Source organism: Hypanus sabinus (assembly GCF_030144855.1).
Source record: "Hypanus sabinus isolate sHypSab1 chromosome X1 unlocalized genomic scaffold, sHypSab1.hap1 SUPER_X1_unloc_4, whole genome shotgun sequence".
Taxonomy (NCBI): Eukaryota; Metazoa; Chordata; class Chondrichthyes; order Myliobatiformes; family Dasyatidae; genus Hypanus; species Hypanus sabinus.
Window position 1 is genome coordinate 1,054,024 of NW_026778973.1, and position 21,813 is coordinate 1,075,836.

Below are 21,813 nucleotides of genomic sequence, written 5' to 3' on the forward strand. Positions count from 1 at the left end.
CGCTCAAAGTCAGCCTCTGTTGGGGATGTCTTTCTATTGAGGGAAATTTTAATGATTTGATTAATTTCTATAGGTGTGTAGTGGAGAGCGTGTCTATCGCAGCCTGGTAGGGAAATACTGTTGCCCTTGAACAGAAAACCCATCAAATACAACAGATAAAGGTGCATTTTTACTACAATCAGTTGAACCACCGTGACTGTACACGGGCGATCTCCATTTAACTAATGATATGACCTTCAAAACCAATTGGCTTCACCCAGGATGATTCACTGGTCGGTGACCAGTGGTTTGTCTCAGGGATCTGTTCTGGGACCCCTTCTCTTTGTGATTTATATAAATGACCTGGATGAGGAAGTGGAAGGAGGGGTTAGTAAACTTGCTGATGACACAAAGGTTGGAGGTGTTGTAGATAGTGTGGAGGGCTGTCAGAGGTTACAGGTGACTCTCACAATCACGAGTGCCCTTGGCCCACATTCGGACATCTAGGCTGAATGCTCAGGTAAATCTCCGGGCAGCTTCTCTTCATATCCCAACTTCGCCTCTCCCAGGGGTTGAGGAGAGATGAGCTGCTCCCTCAGGGCGACACATCTGGTCTTCCCGGTCTTGTTGGTCATCACCCCCCAGGTGGGAGGAGGTACAGGAGCCTGAAGACCCACACTCAGCGATTCAGGAACAGCTTCTTCCCCTCAGCCATCAGGGAGGGGGTACAGGAGCCTGAAGACCCACACTCAATGATTCAGGAACAGCTTCTTCCCCTCTGCTATCAGGGAGGAGGTACAGGAGACTGAAGACACACACTCAACGATTCAGGGACAGCTTCTTCCCCTCTGCCATCAGGGAGGAGGTACAGGAGCCTGAAGACACACACACTCAACGATTCAGGAACAGCTTCTTCCCCTCTGCCATCAGGGAGGAGGCACAGGAGCCTGAAGACACCCACTCAACGATTCAGGAACAGCTTCATCCCCTCTGCCATCAGGGAGGAGGTACAGGAGCCTGAAGACACACACTCAATGACTCAGGAACAGCTTCTTCCCCTCTGCCATCAGGGAGGAGGTATAGGAGCCTGAAGACACACACTCAACGACTCAGGAACAGCTTCTTCCCCTCTGCCATCCTATTTCTGTTTTTTTTTCCATGACTAATTTTAACTTAACTTTTTAGTACCTGAGAAACACTACCTTACTTTTTAAATATGTATTATTTCTGTTTTTCTGCATGATTTTTAATCTATTCAATATATGTATACTGTAATTAATTTACTTATTATTAACTTTTTTCTCGTCTAGATTGTGTATTGCTTTGAACTGCTGCTGATGTAACACATTTCACAACACACGCTGGTGATAATAAACCTGATTCTGATTCTGAAACATCTCTGAGACTTGTCTTCCCCAGACAGCCAGGATAAAGAAAAAGTAAACAGAACTCGTAAACTCTAAACTGCCCCCCACCACTCCTCCCTCACACAAAATCTAACAGTTCTCCTAGCCGGACTTGTCAGCTGCAACGTCAAACCCCGAACCCCTCCAACTCCCCTCCCACGCAAAATAAAGCAAAAAAACAGCGGCTATAACATCAGCATGATGAAGTCTAAGAGGTCCCTTGCACAAAATTACACCAACAAATCTGTAAATTGCCAAACACTTCCTCACACAAAAAGATAGACAGACAGACAGACATACTTTATTGATCCTGAGGGAAATTGAGTTTCATTACAGTCGCACCAACCAAGAATAGTGCAGAAATATAGCAATATAAAACCATAAATAATAGTAAATTATTCTGACCTCTGCGATTGGATTTACAGCTTCCTGATCAACAGAAGTCAGTAGGTAAGGAAGGGACAGGTCACCTCGGATACTCGAATCACCAACACCGGCGCCCCCCAGGGGTGTGTCCTCTCTCCACTGCTGTTCTCCCTCTACACCAATGACTGCACCTCCTCCAACCCCTATGTGAAGCTTTTGAAGTTCGCAGACGACACCACCGTCATCGGACTCATCCAGAACAGTGATGAGTCTGCATATCGACAGCAGGTGGACCAACTGGCGCTCTGGTGCAGTCGGAACAATCTGGAGCTGAACACGCTCAAGACAAAGGAGATGATAGTGGATTTCAGGAGACATCCCCCCGTTATGTCCCCCCTCACAGTCCTCGGCAGCCCTGTGTCCACCGTGGAGAACTTCAGGTTCCTGGGAACCACCATCTCTCAGGATCTGAAGTGGGAGCAGAACATCAGCTCCATCCTGAAGAAGGCCCAGCAGCGGATGTACTTCCTGCGGCTCTTGAGGAAATATGGTCTGCCTCAGGAATTGCTGCTGCAGTTCTACACTGCAGTCATTGAGTCTGTCCTGTGCACCTCCATCACTGTGTGGTTTGGAGCCGCCACCAAGCAGGATAGAACCAGACTACAGCGCACAGTGAGGACTGCCGAGTGCATCATTGGCGCCTCCCTGCCCTCTATTGTGGACCTGTACTCTTCCAGGTTGAAGAAGAGGGCGGGGAACATCATGAAGGACTCCTTCCATCCTGCGCACGGACTGTTTGAACTGCTTCCGTCTGGTAGGCGTTTCAGATCCCTCCAGACTAAGACTAATAGGCACTGGAGAAGTTTTTTCCCTACTGCGGTCACTTTGCTGAACAGTTAACTGCCGGTTAACTGTCGGCTAACTATTACTTGGATTGCACTACCTGTGTGTATAATCTATATTTTCATTTATATTTATCATTATTATTGATATGAGCAGAGAGACAACATCTGCCGGAAGTAAATTCCTTGTATGTGCACAGGTACTTGGCGACTAAAGTCTGATTCTGATTCTGATTCTGATTCCAAGTGGAAATGAGTCCAGGACCAGCCTATTGGCTCAGGGTGTCTGACACCCCGAGGGAGGAGTTGTAGTTTGATGGCCACAGGCAGGAATGACTTCCTGTGACGCTCAGTGTTACATCTCGGTGGAATGAGTCTCTGGCCGAATGTAGTCCAGTGCCGAACCTTCACCCACCCTCCAATCGGCATCAAGAAAAGCGGAAGGGGATCAACGTAAACTATCGTCCACACTGATAACCAGGCGTTACAATGGCGGTGTGCGAAAGAGCATCTCTGAACACACAACTCGTCGAGCCTCGAACAGCAGCAGAAGACCATGGATGTACTCTCAGTGGCCATGATATTAGGGACAGGAGGCACCAAGTAAAGTGCCCAGTGAGCGTTTAAGAAGTTTGTTGACTCAAGGACGTTCGGACGTTTATTTCCGTCACATGGAGTGAGATACAGTGAAAAGCTTGTCTTGCATAGTGTCCAGAGAGATAGATAGAAACCTTATTGATCTTAAAGGAAATTACGGTGTCACAGCAGCATTACAGATACACAAATATTAGACAAGAAGTAGAAAGAACCACAAACAGTCTCACAGGAGGGGGGGGGAGGCGGTTATCACTTCCCCGGCTACAGGTTGACTCATTATGGAGCCTAATGTCCGAGGGTAAGAATGGCCTCATTTTGTGCTCTTTGGAGCAGCGCAGTTGTCTCAGTCTGTTACTGAAAGTGCTCCTCCGTTCGGCCAAGGTGGCACACAGAGGGTGGGAAACATTGTCCAGAATTTCCAGGGTTTTCCGGAGGGTCCTTTGTTCTACCACGGCCCCCAGTGTGTCCAGTTTGACCCCTATAACAGAGCCGACCTCTCTAATCAGTTTATTGAGCCTGTTGGCATCACCCGTGTTGATCCCATTGCCCCAGCTCACCACCGCACAGTGATTGTCCTGGTGACAACAGACCGGTAGAACGTGTGAAGGAGAGGCCTGCACCCTCCGAAGGACCTCAGTCTCCTCGGGGAGTAGATGCAACTCTGGCCCTTCTTGTACACGGCCTCTGTGTTGGGGCTCCACTCGAGTCTGTCATCCAGGTGCCCCCCCCCCAGGTACCTGTAGGTCCTCACCACATCCACGTCCTCACCGTCGATAGTAACAGGGAGCAGTCTTCCTAAAGTCCATCACCGTCTCCTCTGTGTTGGGGTTCCACTCGAGTCTGTCATCCAGGTGCCCCCCCCCCCCAGGTACCTGTAGGTCCTCACCACATCCACGTCCTCACCGTCGATAGTAACAGGGAGCAGTCTTCCTAAAGTCCATCACCATCTCCTCTGTGTTGGGGCTCCACTCGAGTCTGTAATCCAGGTGCCCCCCCCCCCAAGTACCTGTAGGTCCTCACCACATCCACGTCCTCACCGTCGATAGTAACAAGGAGCAGTCTTCCTAAAGTCCATCACCGTCTCCTCTGTGTTGGGGCTCCACTCGAGTCTGTCATCCAGGTGCCCCCCCCCCCCCAGGTACCTGTATGTTCTCACCACATCCACGTCCTCACCGTCGATAGTAACAGGGAGCAGTCTTCCTAAAGTCCATCACCATCTCCTCTGTGTTGGGGCTCCACTCGAGTCTGTAATCCAGGTGCCCCCCCCCCCAGGTACCTGTATGTTCTCACCACATCCACGTCCTCACCGTCGATAGTAACAGGGAACAGTCTTCCTAAAGTCCATCACCGTCTCCTCTGTGTTGGGGCTCCACTCAAACCTGTAATCCAGGTGCCCCCCCCCCAGGTACCTGTAGGTCCTCACCACATCCACGTCCTCACCGTCGATAGTAACAGGGAGCAATCTTCCTAAAGTCCATCACCGTCTCCTCTGTGTTGGGGCTCCACTCGAGTCTGTCATCCAGGTGCCCCCCCCCAGGTACCTGTAGGTCCTCACCACATCCACGTCCTCACCGTCGATAGTAACAGGGAGCAGTCTTCCTAAAGTCCATCACCATCTCCTCTGTGTTGGGGCTCCACTCGAGTCTGTAATCCAGGTGCCCCCCCCCAGGTACCTGTAGGTCCTCACCACATCCACGTCCTCACCGTCGATAGTAACAGGGAACAGTCTTCCTAAAGTCCATCACCGTCTCCTCTGTGTTGGGGCTCCACTCGAGTCTGTCATCCAGGTGCCCTCCCCCCCAGGTACCTGTAGGTTCTCACCACATCCACGTCCTCACCGTCGATAGTAACAGGGAGCAGTCTTCCTAAAGTCCATCACCGTCTCCTCTGTGTTGGGGCTCCACTCAAACCTGTAATCCAGGTGCCCCCCCCCCCCCAGGTACCTGTAGGTCCTCACCACATCCACGTCCTCACCATCGATAGTAACAGGGAGCAGTTTTCCTAAAGCCCATCACCGTCTCCTCTGTGTTGGGGCTCCAATCGAGTCTGTCATACAGGTGCCCCCCCCAGGTACCTGTAGGTCCTCACCACATCAACGTGTTGGGGCTCCACTCGAGTCTGTCATCCAGGTGCCCCCCCCCCCCAGGTACCTGTAGGTCCACACCACATCCACGTCCTCACCGTCGATAGTAACAGGGAACAGTCTTCCTAAAGCCCATCACCGTCTCCTCTGTGTTGGGGCTCCACTCGAGTCTGTAATCCAGGTGCCCCCCCCCCCCCCAGGTACCTGTAGGTCCTCACCACATCCACGTCCTCACCGTCGATAGTAACAGGGAGCAGTCTTCCTAAAGTCCATCACCGTCTCCTCTGTGTTGGGGCTCCACTCAAACCTGTAATCCAGGTGCCCCCCCCCCCAGGTACCTGTAGGTCCTCACCACATCCACGTCCTCACCATCGACAGTAACAGGGAGCAGTTTTCCTAAAGCCCATCACCGTCTCCTCTGTGTTGGGGCTCCAATCGAGTCTGTCATACAGGTGCCCCCCCCCAGGTACCTGTAGGTCCTCACCACATCAACGTGTTGGGGCTCCACTCGAGTCTGTCATCCAGGTGCCCCCCCCCCCCCAGGTACCTGTAGGTCCACACCACATCCACGTCCTCACCGTCGATAGTAACAGGGAACAGTCTTCCTAAAGCCCATCACCGTCTCCTCTGTGTTGGGGCTCCACTCGAGTCTGTAATCCAGGTGCCCCCCCCCCCCAGATACCTGTAGGTCCTCACCACATCCACGTCCTCACCGTCGATAGTAACAGGGAGCAGTCTTCCTAAAGTCCATCACCGTCTCCTCTGTGTTGGGGCTCCACTCGAGTCTGTAATCCAGGTGCCCCCCCCAGGTACCTGTAGGTCCTCACCACATCCACGTCCTCACCGTCGATAGTAACAGGGAGCAGTCTTCCTAAAGTCCCTCACCATCTCCTCTGTGTTGGGTCTCCACTTGATTCAGTCATCCAGGTGCCCCCACCCCCCGGGTACCTGTAGGTCCTCACCACATCCACGTCCTCACCGTCGATAGTAACAGGGAGCAGTCTTCCTAAAGTCCATCACCGTCTCCTCTGTGTTGGGGCTCCACTCGAGTCTGTCATCCAGGTGCCCCCCCCCCCAAGGTACCTGTAGGTCCTCACCACATCCACGTCCTCACCGTCGATAGTAACAGGGAACAGTCTTCCTAAAGTCCATCACCGTCTCCTCTGTGTTGGGGCTCCACTCGAGTCTGTCATCCAGGTGCCCCCCCCCCACCCCAGGTACCTGTAGGTCCTCACCACATCCACGTCCTCACCGTCGATAGTAACAGGGAGCAGTCTTCCTAAAGTCCATCACCGTCTCCTCTGTGTTGGGGCTCCACTCGAGTCTGTAATCCAGGTGCCCCCCCCCCAGGTACCTGTAGGTCCTCACCACATCCACGTCCTCACCGTCGATAGTAACAGGGAGCAGTCTTCCTAAAGTCCCTCACCATCTCCTCTGTGTTGGGTCTCCACTTGATTCAGTCATCCAGGTGCCCCCACCCCCCAGGTACCTGTAGGTCCTCACCACATCCACGTCCTCACCGTCGATAGTAACAGGGAACAGTCTTCCTAAAGTCCATCACGGTCTCCTCTGTGTTGGGGCTCCACTCGAGTCTGTCATCCAGGTGCCCCCCCGCCCCACCCCAGGTACCTGTAGGTCCTCACCACATCCACGTCCTCACCGTCGATAGTAACAGGGAGCAGTCTTCCTAAAGTCCACCACCGTCTCCTCTGTCTTACTGATGCTGAGCTGCGGATGATTCAGCTCACACCGTTTGACAAAGCCCTCCCCCAGGGCCCTGTACCCATCCTCCCGGCACACACTCAGCTACGTTGCAAGGACGTGGCGGTGGAACGAACCCAAGTGCTGGACACGGGCGCGGAGGCCGAGTCGGGAGGCGTGGGAAGGGTTCCAGGGGAGTCTTGGTCCTATTCAGGGACAAGGTTAGACTTAGTCCTCATTCCCATGGAACTCATCCCACGAACTGGCACCTTCTGGTTGTGGTCACAGGATTGGTTGATGGGATGCGGGCGTTTGTAGCTGCTGGAACCGGGGAATGATTGGGAACTAAACGAGGTGGTTACGGCCCAATTCCTGAGGAGGATCGCCAGGTACCAGAAGGGACAGTGACAAGCTGCTGCTCATTTCACAGTGTACTGCGGTGGTAGTAGGTGAAACAATGGCCGAATGCAGGGGGAAGGGTCACAGATGATGGCGCGATTCTGCAATTACCCCGGTCTACCACTCTCAGACACGTGGGAGGTGACAAATTCGGAGCCGGGAGCCAGAGGCCAAGGAGCGAATAAGTGAAGGGCGGTGAATTATCCGCCGTGACGCAGAAACCGGCATCTCAGGGCTCCATTTTCAATTATTTTCACTTATTTCGAGATACCGCGCGGTGCAGACCCTCCTGGCCCGCTGAGCTATGTTCCGCCACCCCCTCCCTCCACCCAGCAACCCACCCATCCACCCTAGCCTAACTGCAGGACCGTTACGCTATCCTCTGTAACTTCGGAGCATTAAACTAATTCAAAGGAAGGCGCGGGGGCGGGGGGGTCTGAAAATGCGGGTCCGAACCCCGCCTTTGCTTTTTAACCGAGGGGCGCGCGCGTGTGACTTGGTGACGTGATAACCTGTGCCGTTCACGTACTCTTACATCATAACCCGCAGATGGATCATTGAAACAAACGAGAATGCTGACTCGGACAAGATTTACCCAAATACGGCTGAGGTAATTAAATGCCCGACACGTTGTGCAATGGCGCATTGGACCGATGAACCGGTGAGTCTGCGGACCTCCGGAGGAACGTGCACGCGCGCCGGAGATTAACGCCCGAATTCGGACTAACCGCTACACTACCGTGGCTACCTTCTTTGTTCCTCTCGCAAGAGAGCGAAGCTCCGGGAGACATGGATAACTTTGAACGCCGAGCGATGAAGTCCCCTTCAGTTCGCTGAAGCATTTCGTCCTTAACCCACGACCCTCTAGCTCTAGTCTCGCCTAAAACCTCAGTGGAGAAGACCCTGTCTCTACCCCTCAGGATTTTGTAAACTTCTGTTGATCTTCCCCCCTCGTTTTTCCCACGCGCAAGGGAATTCATTCTTTCCGAGCCCCCGGGCGGCATTCAGGCTCTGCTCGGTTCTCTCTCCCTGCAGGACAGTCCGGAGCCATTCCAGCTGTCGGCTGATGTTGACGGGGGGTGGGGGGGGGTCGCCGCGCAGGGAGAGGGGATGCCGTCGCCGCCAAGACACGGCGAGCTGCTGGCGGCGGTTCTGACTACGGCGCAAGTCGGAATGAGCCGGGCGCCGGCGACCGGCTGTGTGTCCTCTGTCAGGTGAATTGATGGCGTGCCCAAGCCCCGCACGGGGTCCCGAGGGCGGGTGGGAGGCTGCATCCGTCAGAAAATCCTGAACACACCACCCCCCACCCCCCCAACTTTTCCTTCTTCCCGTCTGTACTGTAAGTCCATGATAATGTCAACCCCGACGCGTGCCTGCGTTAATCAGCCTCTGTCTTCAAATCGGCGCGGCGCTTTACAAAACTTCCGTTCGGAAACTGTCCTTTCATCCCCTGGCCTGGCTTTGGAAGGGGTGCAGGTCGGGGGAGAGGTGTGTGTGGGGGGGGATGGGGTTGGTGGGGCAGATTGTCACTCAGAAATAGAGTCGACCTGGGTTCAGCGTTCTGCTCAACACAGGCAACTCTAAACGACGTTCAGAAAGCCCTTTCAATTCCGTGTACTGATTTTCCTGCACTGAACAGCGTGGCCACCGACTGTGTGTCCGGGGCTTTTCTGCTGCTCTGGCCCGTCCACTTCAAGGTTCGACGTGTTGTGCGGTCAGAGACGCTTTTCTGCACGCTGCTGTGGTAATGTGGTGAACTACATATACCTGTCTGGACACCCCCCCCCCTCCCACTGACCCCGGTATAAAGGTGATTGATGGTGAACTACATATACCTGTCTGGACACCCCCCCCCCCTCCCACTGACCCCTGTATAAAGGTGATTGATGGTGAACTACATATACCTGTCTGGACACCCCCCCCCCCTCCCACTGACCCCGGTATAAAGGTGATTGATGGCGAACGACATATACCTGTCTGGACATCCCCTCCCCCCCCCCGCTGACTGTTCCTGTGGCTCCTCCCACAGACCCCGGTATAAAGGTGATTGATGGTGAACGACATATACCTGTCTGGACACCCCCCCCCCCCCCGCTGACTGTTCCTGTGGCTCCTCCGCACAGACCCCGGTATAAAGGTGATTGATGGTGAACGACATATACCTGTCTGGACACCCCCCCCCCCCCCACTGACCCTGGTATAAAGGTGATTGATGGTGAACGACATATACCTGTCTGGACACCCCCCCCCCCCCCCCACTGACTGCTCCTGTGGCTCCTCCCGCTGACCCCTGTATAAAGGTGATTGATGGTGAACGACATATACCTGTCTGGACACCCCCCCCCCCCCCCGCTGACTGTTCCTGTGGCTCCTCCCGCTGACCCCTGTATAAAGGTGATTGATGGTGAACGACATATACCTGTCTGGACACCCCCCCCCCCACTGACTGCTCCTGTGTCTCCTCCCACTGACCCCGGTATAAAGGGTGATTGATGGTGAACTACATATACCTGTCTGGACACCCCCCCCCCCCCCCCCACTGACTGCTCCTGTGGCTCCTCCGCTGACCCCTGTATAAAGGTGATTGATGGTGAACGACATATACCTGTCTGGACACCCCCCCCCCCCGCTGACTGTTCCTGTGGCTCCTCCCGCTGACCCCTGTATAAAAGGATTGATGTGACGACATATAACCTGTCTGGACACCCCCCCCCCCCCCACTGACTGCTCCTGTGTCTCCTCCCACAGACCCCGGTATAAAGGTGATTGATGGTGAACTACATAATACCTGTCTGGACACCCCCCCCCCACTGACCCCCGGTATAAAGGTGATTGATGGTGAACTACATATACACCGTCTGGACACCCCCCCCCCCCCGCTGACTGTTCCTGTGGCTCCTCCCACTGACCCCGGTATAAAGGTGATTGATGGTGAACTACATATACCTGTCTGGACACCCCCCGCCCCCCACTGACCCTGGTATAAAGGTGATTGATGGTGAACTACATATACCCGTCTGGACACCCCCTCCCCCCGCTGACTGTTCCTGTGGCTCCTCCCACTGACCCCGGTATAAAGGTGATTGATGGTGAACTACATATACCTGTCTGGACACCCCCCCCCCCCCCCCACTGACCCCGGTATAAAGGTGATTGACGGTGAACTACATATACCGTGTCTGGACACCCCCCCCCCACTGACCCCGGTATAAAGGTGATTGATGGTGAACTACATATACCTGTCTGGACACCCCCTCCCCCCGCTGACTGTTTCTGTGGCTCCTCCCACTGACCCCGGTATAAAGGTGATTGATGGTGAACTACATATACCCGTCTGGACACCCCCCCCCCACTGACCCTGGTATAAAGGTGATTGATGGTGAACTACATATACCCGTCTGGACACCCCCCCCCGCTGACTGTTCCTGTGGCTCCTCCCACTGACCCCGGTATAAAGGTGATTGATGGTGAACTACATATACCTGTCTGGACACCCCCCCCCCCCCCCCACTGACCCTGGTATAAAGGTGATTGATGGTGAACTACATATACCTGTCTGGACACCCCCCCCACTGACCCCGGTATAAAGGTGATTGATGGTGAACTACATATACCCGTCTGGACACCCCCCCCCCCCCGCTGACTGTTCCTGTGGCTCCTCCCACTGACCCTGGTATAAAGGTGATTGATGGTGAACTACATATACCTGTCTGGACACCCCCCCCCCCTCCCACAGACCCCGGTATAAAGGTGATTGATGGTGAACGACATATACCTGTCTGGACACCCCCCCCACTGACCCCGGTATAAAGGTGATTGATGGTGAACTACATATACCCGTCTGGACACCCCCCCCCCACCCGCTGACTGTTCCTGTGGCTCCTCCCACTGACCCTGGTATAAAGGGTGATTGATGGTGAACGACATATACCTGTCTGGACACCCCCCCCCCCCCGACTGACTGCTCCTGTGGCTCCTCCCACTGACCCCGGTATAAAGGTGATTGATGGTGAACTACATATACCTGTCTGGACACCCCCCCCCCCTCCCACTGACCCCGGTATAAAGGTGATTGATGGTGAACTACATATACCTGTCTGGACACCCCCCCCCCCTCCCACTGACCCCGGTATAAAGGTGATTGATGGTGAACTACATATACCTGTCTGGACACCCCCCCCCCCCCACTGACCCTGGTATAAAGGTGATTGATGGTGAACGACATATACCTGTCTGGACACCCCCCCCCCCCACTGACCCTGGTATAAAGGTGATTGATGGTGAACGACATATACCTGTCTGGACACCCCCCCCCCCCCCCGCTGACTGTTCCTGTGGCTCCTCCCACTGACCCCTGTATAAAGGTGATTGATGGTGAACTACATATACCTGTCTGGACACCCCCCCCCCCCCCACTGACCCTGGTATAAAGGTGATTGATGGTGAACTACATATACCTGTCTGGACACCCCCCCCCCCCCACTGACCCTGGTATAAAGGTGATGGATGGTGAACTACATATACCTGTCTGGACACCCCCCCCCCCCCCCACTGACCCTGGTATAAAGGTGATGGATGGTGAACTACATATACCTGTCTGGACACCCCCCCCTCCCACTGACCCCTGTATAAAGGTGATTGATGGTGAACTACATATACCTGTCTGGATACCCCCCCCCCCCCCCACTGACCCTGGTATAAAGGTGATGGATGGTGAACTACATATACCTGTCTGGACACCCCCCCCCTCCCACTGACCCCTGTATAAAGGTGATTGATGGTGAACTACATATACCTGTCTGGACACCCCCCCCCCCCACTGACTGCTCCTGTGGCTCCTCCCACTGACCCCGGTATAAAGGTGATTGATGGTGAACTACATATACCTGTCTGGACACCCCCCCCCCCCCCCGCTGACCCTGGTATAAAGGTGATTGATGGTGAACTACATATACCTGTCTGGACACCCCCCCCCCCCCCGCTGACTGCTCCTGTGTCTCCTCCCACAGACCCCGGTATAAAGGTGATTGGAGCCACAGACCCTTCCTCAGTCTCCAGGATGTTGTGTGATGGTCACTTGCTGCTTGTGCTTTCTTCCAGCTAATAAAAGCCTACCTTAACCCACGTCTCAGAGTTACTGACGGTGCATCAGGGAACGTGTGGTTATTTGAGTTACTGTCACCTTCCTGTCAGCTTGAACCAGTCTGGCCGTTCTCCTCCGACCTCTCTCCTTAACAAAACATTTTCACCCACAGAACCGCCGCTCACTGGATGATTTTTTGTTTGTTTTTTGCACCATTCTCTGTAAACTCCAGAGAACTGCTGTGTGGGTGAAAATCTCCAGGAGATCAGCAGTTTCTGAGATACTCAAACTACCCCGTCTGGCGCCAACAACCATTCTAAGAAAGAAACTTAGATCTCGTTTCTTCCGCCCGTTCTGACCTCTGGTCTCAACCTCTTCGCCATGTCTGTGTGCTCTGACGCGTTGAGTTGGCGCCCAGTGGCTGATTACCTGTTTGCATTGACGAGCGGGGGGGGGGGGGGGGTTGACGGTGTCGAGTCCTCAATGAGGTTTCTTGCCTGCTCGTTTGCCCTGGACGTCCCTCAGAAGGCAGCCGAGGACCTATTCCACTCACCATCAACCATAAGACCTTAGGACCACAATTAGGCCATTTGGCCCATCGACTCTCTTCCAACATTTTGTCATCATGCCCTGACCAATCAAGAAACTGTCTACCTTCTGAGTTAAATATACGTAATGACTTGGCCTCCACTGCTGCCCCTGGCAGCAAATTCCACAGATTCACAACGCTTTGGTTAAAGAGGTTCTTCCCCATCTTCTCTAATCCGAGGCAGTACCCTCTGGTCCTAGAGTCCCCACTACAGAAACATCCTCTTCACATCCACTCTATCTGTGTCCTCTGGTCCTAGACTCCCCCACTATAGGAAACATCCTCTCCACATCCACTCTACCTGTGTCCTCTGGTCCTAGACTCCTCCACTATAGAAAACATCCTCTCCACATCCACTCTATCTGTGTCCTCTGGTCCTAGACTCCTCCACTATAGAAAACATCCTCTCCACATCCACTCTATCTGTGTCCTCTGGTCCTAGACTCCCCCACTATAGAAAACATCCTCTCCACATCCACTCTATCTGTGCCCTCTGGTTCTAGACTCCCCACTACAGAAACATCCTCTCCACATCCACTCTACCTGTGTCCTCTGGTCCTAGACTCCTCCACTACAGAAAACATTCTCTCCACAACCACTCTATCTGTGCCCTCTGGTTCTAGACTCCCCACTACAGAAACATCCTCTCCACATCCACTCTATCTGTGTCCTCTGGTCCTAGACTCCCCCACTATAGGAAACATCCTCTCCACATCCACTCTATCTGTGCCCTCTGGTCCTAGACTCCCCCCCCCCTATAGGAAACATCCTCTCCTCATCCACTCTATCTGTGTCCTCTGGTCCTAGACTCCCTCACTATAGGAAACATCCTCTCCTCATCCACTCTATCTGTGCCCTCTGGTCCTAGACTACCCCACTATAGGAAACATCCTCTCCACATCCACTCTATCTGTGCCCTCTGGTCCTAGACTACCCCACTATAGGAAACATCCTCTCCACATCCACTCTATCTGTGTTCTTTCATCCTAGACTCCCCACTGCAGGAAACATCTTCTCCACATCCACTCTATCTGTGTCGTCTGGTCCTAGACTCCCCCACTACAAGAAACATCCACTCCACATCCACTCTATCTGTGTCCTCTAGTCCTAGACTTCCCCACTATAGGAAACATCCTCTCCACATCCACTCTATTTGTGCCCCCTGGTCCTAGACTCCCCACTATAGGAAACATCCTCTCCACATCCACTCTATCTGTCTCCTCTGGTCCTAGACTCCCCCCCCCCCACACTATATGAAACATCCTCTCCACATCCACTCTATCTATGTCCTCTGGTCCTCGACTCCCCCACTACAGGAAACATACTCTCCATATCCATTCTATCTGTGGTCCTAGACTCCCACCACTATAGGAAACATCCTCTCCACATCCACTCTATCTGTGTTGTTTCATCCTAGACTCCCCACTGCAGGAAACATCTTCTCCACATCCACTATCTGTGTCCTCTGGGCCTAGACTCCCCCACTACAAGTAACATCCTCTCCACATCCACTATATCTTTGTCCTCTGGTCCTAGACTTCCCCACTATAGAAAACGTCCTCTCCACATCCACTCTATCTGTGCCCTCTGGTCCTAGACTCCCCCACTATAGGAAACCCTCTCCACAACAACTCTATTTCTGTCCTCTGGTCCTAGATTCCCCCACGATAAGAAGCATCCTCTCCACATCCACTCTATCTGTCTCCTCTGGTCCTAGACTCCCCCAATATAGGAAACATGCTCTCCACATCCACTCTATCTGTGTCCTCTGGTCCTAGACTCCCCACTGCAGGAAACATCTTCTTCACATCCACTCTATTTGTGTCCCCTGGTCCTAGACTCCCCCACTACAGGAATCATCCTCTGCATATATAACTATATAACAATTACAGCACGGAAACAGGCCATCTCAGCCCTTCTAGTTAGTGCCGAACGCTTACTCTCACCTAGTCCCACCGACCTGCGCTCAGCCCATAACCCTCCATTCTTTTCCTGTCCTTATACCTATCCAATATTACATTAAATGACAATACCGAACCTGCCTCTACCACTTCTACTGGAAGCTCGTTCCACACAGCTACCACTCTCTGAGTAAAGAAGTTCGCTCTTGTGTTACCACTAAACTTTTGCCCCCTAACTCTCAACTTATGTCCCCTTGTTTGAATCTCCCCTACTCCCAATGGAAAAGCCCATCCACGTCAACTCGATCTATCCCCCTCATAACTTTAAATACCTCTATCAAGTCCCCCCAAACCTTCTACGTTCCAAAGAATAAAGACCTACCTAACTTGTTCAACCTTTTTCTGTAACTTGGGTCCTGAAATCCAGGTAACATTCTAGTAAATCTCCTCTGTACTCTCTCTATTTTTTTGACATCTTTCCCATAATTCGGTGACCAGAACTGTACACAATACTCCAAATTTGGCCTTACTAACGCCTTGTACAATTTTAACATTACATCCCAACTCCTACACTCAATGCTCTGATTTATAAAGGCCAGCATACCAAAAGCTTTCTTCACCACCCTGTCCACATGAGATTCCACCTTCAGGGAACTATGCACCATTATTCCTAGATCACTCTGCTCTACTGCATTCCTCAATGCCCTACCATTTACCATGTATGTCCTATTTGGATTATTCCTACCAAAATGTAGCACCTCACACTTACTAGCATTAAACTCCATCTGCCATCTTTCAGCCCACTCTTCTAACTGACCTAAATCTCTCTGCAAGTTTTGAAAACCTACTTCATTATCCACAACGCCACCTATCTTAGTATCATCTGCATACTTACTAATCCGATTTACCACCCCATCATCCAGATCATTAATGTATTTGTCAAACAGCATTGGACCCAGTACAGATCCCTGAGGCACACCACTAGCCACCGGCCTCCAACCTGACAAATGGTTATCCACCTCTACTCTCTGGCATCTCCCATCTAGCCACTGTTGAATCCATTTTACTACTTCAATGTTAATACTTAACAATTAAACCTTCCTAACTAACCTTCCATGTAGAACATTGTCAAAGGCCTTACTGAAGTCCATAGAGACAACATCCACTGCTTTACCCTCGTCAACTTTCCTAGTAACCTCTTCAAAAAATTCAATAAGATTTGTAAAACATGACCTTCCACGCACAAATCCATGTTGACTATTCCTAATCAGACCCTGTCTATCCAGATAATTATATATACCATCTCAAGAATATTTTCCACTAATTTACCCACCACTGACGTCAAACTTACAGGCCTAAAATTGCTAGGTTTGCTCTTAGAACCCTTTTTAAACAATGGAACCACATGAGCAATACGCCAATCCTCTGGCACCATCCCTGTTTCTCATGACATTTGAAATATTTCTGTCAGAACCCCTGCTATTTCCACACTAACTTCCCTCAAGGTCCTAGAGAATATCCTGTCAGGACTCGGAGACTCCCCCACTATAGGAAACATCCTCTCCACATCCACTCTATCTGTGCCCTCTGGTCCTAGACTCCCCCACTATAGGAAACATCCTCTCCAACTCCACTCTATCTGTGTCCTCTGGTCCTAGACTGCCCCTACTATAGGAAACATCCTCTCCAAATCCACTCTATCTGTGCCCTCTGGTCCTAGACTCCCCCACTCCAGGAAACATCCTCTCCACATCCACTCTATCTGTGCCCTCTGGTCCTAGACTCCTCCACTATAGGAAATATCCTCTCCACATCCACTCTATCTGTGTCCTCTGGTCCTAGACTCCCCCACTATAGGAAACATCCTCTCCACATCCACTCTATCTGTGTCCTCTGGTCCTAGACTCCCCCCACTACAGGAAACATCCTCTCCACATCCACTCTATCTGTGTCCTCTGGTCCGAGACTCCCCCACTATAGGAAACATCCTCTCCACATCCACTCTATCTGTGCCCTCTGGTCCTAGACTCCCCCACTATAGGAAACATCCTCTCCACATCCACTCTATCTGTGTCCTCTGGTCCTAGACTCCCCCTCTACAGGAAACATCCTCTCCACATCCACTCTATCTGTGTCCTCTGGTCCTAGACTCCCCCTCTTCATTCTTCTGAATTCCAGTGACTACAGTTCCAGAGCCATCGAACGCTCCTCCTATGACCTCACATTCCACAGTAGTTTCTGCGTAATATGAGAGGATGCTGCCCCGAAACAGGCAGTGATGGCTGATGCGAGGATGCTCTTTAATAATTATAATAATAATAATAATAAATATTTTATTGATCCTGTGGGAAATGCTTTCATTACGGAAGCAATGTTTAAAAACACCCACTCACACGCACTTAGCCAGGTTCAGACCTAACTAAGTAATGAAGTCCAGAATAATAACATGTACAATAATAATTTACCAATATGCAATGATTAATGTACTGAGTGATAAAACGGAGACTATTGCACTATGACGCGCATTCCTCTATCACATAGAGATGAACTGTTGTACATGCTCCTTTCATTTGGTAGGGAAGCCTTTCTGTGACGATCCTTGTGTCAGCCGAGCCGAGTTCGAAAGGGTAGTCTGTGCTGGCCGTGCAGAACTGCACCAGTGAGTTCTGGGGAAGATGGCGTTTTGCCAACCGCAAGATGAGCACCGCCTGCCAAGCATTTTTATCCGGCAGTGAAGGAATCGGATCAGCACCGGGCATGCATCACGAAATTTGTTGTTTTGCGGCAGCAGTACAATGCAATACGTAAAACACTACAAATCATGATGTTGTATATATATTTAGCCATCTGTTATGTGTCGTGTCGGACATCATCATTATGTGCCATTGGTGATCGTGGTCTTTCCAGGACCATGGTTGCTCTCAGCAGAATTTTATCTTCAGAAGTGGTATGCCATCGTCTTCTTCTGGGCAGTGTCTTTACAAGCCGGGAGACCCCCCCCCCCCCACCCACCAATTATCATGAACCATGATTGTTCTTGACATATGTTTCTACAGAAGTGGTTTGCCATCGTCTTCTCCTGGGCAGTGTCTTTACAAGACGGGTGACCCCCGGTCATTATCAATACCCTTCAGAGATTGTCTGCCTGGTGTCAGTGATCGCATCACCAGGACTTGTGATCCGCACCGGCTGCTCGTACGACCATCCACCTGCTGCTCCCACGGTTTCACCTGACCCTGATCGAGGGGAACGGTCAGTGTGGGATGAACCGGGACTGTGGAACAGTGCTAAATGTAGAATTGACGGTGATGAATGTGCGAAGAGGACCACAGCTGTGTCGTGGGGTTTCGGGGGCTCTCGCGCCTCAGTGACCCGAGAGCCACACTGCCTGGAGCCGGGGCTTTCGGCTTTGGCTCTCGGTCGGGTCACCCACGCCAAACAGGTCAAAGGGTAGAGGTCAGACTGAGAGTGGTCCACTGGTCCTTCTCAAAGGGTAGAGGTCAGACTGAGAGTGGTCCACTGGTCCTTCTCAAAGGGTAGAGGTCAGACTGAGAGTGGTCCACTGGTCCTTCTCAAAGGGTAGAGGTCAGACTGAGAGTGGTCCACTGGTCCTTCTCAAAGGGTAGAGGTCAGACTGAGAGTGGTCCACTGGTCCTTCTCAAAGGGTAGAGGTCAGACTGAGAGTGGTCCACTGGTCCTTCTCAAAGGGTAGAGGTCAGACTGAGAGTGGTCCACTGGTCCTTCTCAAAGGGTAGAGGTCAGACTGAGAGTGGTCCACTGGTCCTTCTCAAAGGGTAGAGGTCAGACTGAGAGTGGTCCACTGGTCCTTCTCAAAGGGTAGAGGGGAGTCGGTGTGGGGGGGGGGTGGTTCGGCTCAGGCCCAACAACCCTGACTGGTCAAACGAAATTGTTTTGGAAACAACAATGAAGAACCATTCTGCACCTGAGTGCGTCGGTATTCCCCGAGTCTCCACCCGGGACTGGCGGCACCGACGGTGGTGAAAACCGAGAGGCAGCCACTGACACGATGAACTCCTCCAGAGATGGAGGACCTTCCTCGCCGGCCTAAACGCCCACGGCGTAACGGGCAGCAAGGAACTAAATGCAGGTGCCCCGTCAACAAGCACAATATCGCTGCCTTCTAAATCGCGCTCTCTCAGCTGCCAGCACCTTCAACAGGGGAAGTGCCGATCTCTCTCCTTCTCCTCTGTAAAAACAAGCACATTAACCCCCCCACCCATCCTCTCCCCCACCCAGTCGCCTCTTTATGTCCCACCAGGGTCATCTGAAGTTCACTGATTCCAGGCAGAGGGCTTTTTTTTTAAAGAAACATTATTTACTGAGATACAGCTGCAACTCTCCCCCCCCCCCCCGGTTTAATCCTCGTCTAATCAGGGGACAATTAACCTACCAACCGGTTGGTCTCTGGACTGCGGGAGGGAACCGGAGATTCCGAAGGAAGACCGGGACCACCGGGGAGACCGTGCAAACTCCGCACTCCTTTCCTCCTCGTGGGCGTGAAGGAAGTCAACTCAATTCAGCTCGGGCAGGAGCGGGCATTGAACCCGGGTTGCTGGGACCGTCGAGCGTTGCGCTCACCCCCAAGGTTAATTGGTGGTGGTAAGTCGCCCCAGGACTCGATCAGGGCCGAATCGGGGTTGCTGGGCAGCGAGCCTCCAAGCGCCAGAAGGGCCTCTCCTTGGCCGTACCTCAAAATCAATTCAGTAATTACCGTCGCCACAGTTTCAAGGGCGTCCAGCTCCAAGTCGCGAGGCTGTGGGACCCGGACCTGGCATCCCAGGGTGGGCATTAAGCATGTTCCACACGGCAGGCTGATTCAGAAAGTCAGAAGGCATGGGATCCAGGGAGGTTTGGCCAGGTGGGTTCAGAATTGGCTTGCCTGCAGAAGGCAGAGGGTCATGGTAGGGGGAGGACATTCGGATTGGAGCGTTGTGACTAGTGGTGTCCCACAAGGATCGGTTCTGGGACCTCTACTTCTCGTGATTTTTATTAACAGTCTGGATGTGGGGGTGGACGGGTGGGTTGGCAAGTTTGCAGATGACACAAAGGTTGGTGGTGTTGTAGATAGTGTAGAGGATTGTCTAAGATTGCAGAGAGACATTGATAGGATGCAGAAGAGGGCTGAGAAGTGGCAGATGGAGTTCAACCCGGAGAAGTGTGAGGTGGTACACTTTGGAAGGACAAACTCCAAGGCAGAGTACAAAGTAAATGTCAGGATACGTGGTAGTGTGGAGGAGCAGAGGGATCTGGTGGTACATGTCCACAGATCCCTGAAAGTTACCTCACAGGTAGGTAGGGTAGTTAAGAAAGCTTATGGGGTGTTAGCTTTCATAAGTCGAGGGATAGAGTTTAAGAGTTGTGATGTAATGATGCAGCTCTGTAAAACTCTGGTTAGGCCACACTTGGAGTACTGTGTCCAGTTCTGGTCGCCTCACTATAGGAAAGATGTGGAAGCATTGGAAAGGGTACAGAGGAGATTTAGCAGGATGCTGCCTGGTTTAGAGAGTATGCATTAGGATCAGAGATTAAGGGAGCTAGGGCTTTACTCTTTGGAGAGAAAGAGGATGAAGGAGACATGATAGAGGTGTATAAGATATTAAGAGGAATAGACAGAGTGGACAGCCAGCGCCTCTTCCCCAGGGCACCGCTGCTCAGTACAAGAGGACATGGCTTTAAGGTAAGGGGAGGGAAGTTCAAGGGGGATATTAGAGGAAGGTTTTTCACTCAGAGTGGTTGGTGCGTGGAATGCACTGCCTGAGTCAGTGGTGGAGGCAGATACACCGGTGAAGTTTAAGAGACTACTAGACAGGTATATGGAGGAATTTAAGGTGGGGGGTTATATGGGAGCCAGGGTTTAAGGACCGGCACAATATTGTGGGCCAAATGGCCTGTAATGTGCTGTACTGTTCTATGTTCTATGTGTGCGGGCTCAACTGGCAGGTGTATTTCCAGACATTTTTAATCTCGCCCTCCTCCCGCCCCCCCAGTGTAGAGTGCACTCCTGCTTCAAAACCTACACCATTGTCCCTGTACTTAAAAAGACCAAGGTAACATGTCTGAACGACTGGCGTCCTGTCACACTTACCTCAGTAATAAGCAAATGCTTTGAGAGGCTGGTCAAGGACTATATCTGCAGCTTGCTACCACCCCCACTGGACCTCCTACAATTCGCCTACCGACTCAACCGACTGAGAGATGACACAGCAGCCGCAGCTCTACATACCGTCCTCGCACAGCTAGAGAAGAGGGACGCTTATGTCAGAATGCTGTCCTTGAACTACAGCTTAGCATTCAACACCATCGTTCCCTCCAGGCTCGACAAGAGGCCTCGGCCTTCACCCTGCCAAGTGCAGCTGGATCCTGGACTTCCTGTCAGATTGCAAGAGTGGGCTCCCTCACCTCTGCCCCTCTGACCCTCAACACAGGAGCCCTCGGGGCTGTGTACTAAGCCCCCTCCTTTACTCCCTGTATACCCATGACTGTGTTGCCACTCACAGCTCCAATCTGCTAATTAAATTTGCAGAAGACACTACACTGATTGGCCTGATCTCAAATAATAATGAGGCAGCCGACAGAGAAGAAGTCATCACCCCTGACGCAGTGGTGTCACAGAAATCAACCTCTCCCTCAATGTCGCAAAAACAAAGGAGCTGGTTGTGGACTATGGGAGGAATGGAGACGGGTTAACCCCTATTGACGTCAATGGATCTGGGGTTGAGAGGGTGAATAGCTTTAATTTCCTCTTCATAATCATCACCGAGGATCTCATGTGTTCTGCACACACCAGCTGTGAGGCTTTCACCTCGGATGGTTGAAGAAGTTTGGTACGGTTCCCCAAATTCCAAG